This window comes from Carlito syrichta, unplaced genomic scaffold, assembly GCF_000164805.1.
Source record: "Carlito syrichta isolate Samal-C Ts95f unplaced genomic scaffold, Tarsius_syrichta-2.0.1 Scaffold308876, whole genome shotgun sequence".
In the NCBI taxonomy this organism is placed as follows: Eukaryota; Metazoa; Chordata; class Mammalia; order Primates; family Tarsiidae; genus Carlito; species Carlito syrichta.
In genome coordinates, this window is record NW_007252972.1 from 523,456 (window position 1) to 524,926 (window position 1,471).

Sequence of the window (1,471 nt, forward strand, 5' to 3'; positions counted from 1 at the left end):
CCCAGTATGTCCTGGGCTGAGGGATTTCCCTGAACCAAAACTGACTTAGCCAGGGGACACAGGGGACTCTGCCTGAAGCCCACACAGTGTTTAATATCTTCTAAAGAAAAAAAAAATTAGCCTTAGGGTTGAAGAAAATGTGTTTCTCACATTGGAAACAATGAAAATTTTAGGGCCCATGAAAATCGATTAAATTTCACCAACAACAGAACGAAAAATGCAGTATTTAAAGTTATATAAAAATTATTATTTAATATTAATATTATGGTGGTGAGACGAGTCTATTAAACAATGGGAGGCTTTCGAGGCTTGTTTTCAAGTTTTGTTAGGTGGGACCAGATGTGCGGGCTGAGGCACAAATAAATCAGGCTGCTGGCTGAGGCCACTGGGGACCCAGTAGGCCAAAGGGGGTGGTCACCCCACAGGCTCCTCCAGCGTGAGTTGGGCTGAAGGAATGAGGAGCGGGGGCGTCGGGACTGGGGGGCGGGGCAACTAAACACCGCGGCGTGGGCGAGTGGGAGAAGGGCGGCTGCCGGGGAATAGTCCGGCTGGGGTGGATTTCGCGGCAGGACCTGGAGGACAGGGCGGTGAAGCGTCCGTACGAAACACATGCGTTTGAAGACCTCCAAGGTGTCACTACAGAGCTGCTTGCGTATCGGGGTCTCAAAGCGTGAGAAGCGGGCGGAGAACTGGTGACAGGACGCGGGCAGAGCTGGGACACGGTCGGTAGTGAGCCCTCGCTCAGTCAGCTGTCTCGGGGCGGGGCGGGGGCGGGGCTGGGGCGGGTTCTTCGCTGAGCTCTCTCTCAGCGGGCGCCAGGGGGCGGGACGTGGGCGGGGCCGGGGCGGGGCCGGGGCGGGGCCTGCGGCGAGCTAGAGACTCCGGCAAAGCGGTACCAGGGCTGCGGAGCGCACGGACGGACGCACAGTCGGGCCGAGAGAGGGACCCGCCAGCGGCCGCGAGTGAGTCCGAGGGGCGGCGGAGGCGCAAGGTGGGGGAGGTCACGGGTGAGGTCACCCCGCTACCTCGGCTCCTGCCTTAGCGCCCCCCCCCTCGGCCCGGGACCGCAGTCTTTGGGGCGGGGCTCTCCGAGAGGGGGCGGAAAGCGCCGGAGCCGCAGTCTCAGCCTGCTCAGGCCTTAGGCATACCCGGGTTGCCGCTGGGGAAATGAGTCATGGAAGACGGATTTGTTGTTCTCGGGAAAGAAGGAGGTCTAATTTAGTTCCCCAGGACAGGGCCCAGGACAGGGCTGGGGGCCTGAGTATTCACATGCGAGGAGGAGAGTCGCAGTCCAGATTCCCCCCCCCCAACCTCTTCCCACAGGGGTTTTTATCCCAAACACCAAACCCAGACTGGAAAATTCTTCCATCGCTCTTGCCCAAGCACCCTCCTGGGATGCATTCAAAGCGCATTTCTTCACGAACTGGACACAGCTCATGCTATCCAGAGAACACCCCTCCCCCCCCCCCCC

The 1,471-nt window shown here is 59.3% G+C and overlaps 1 protein-coding gene across 4 annotated transcripts in view; it reads left to right on the top strand.

Annotated features, from left to right (window-relative positions):
* Positions 1-872: 872 nt before the first annotated feature.
* Positions 873-1,471, top strand: part of LYNX1 (Ly6/neurotoxin 1) — a 19,167-nt gene continuing 18,568 nt past the window's right edge. For 3 of the 4 annotated variants that reach the window (XM_008066323.1, XM_008066326.1, XM_008066325.1), the window contains exon 1: positions 873-962. The gene's annotated coding sequence lies outside the window, so the exon portion shown is untranslated. Of the gene's footprint in view, positions 992-1,471 lie in introns of all 4 variants that reach the window. The other variant, XM_021716719.1, reaches the window with a different exon arrangement.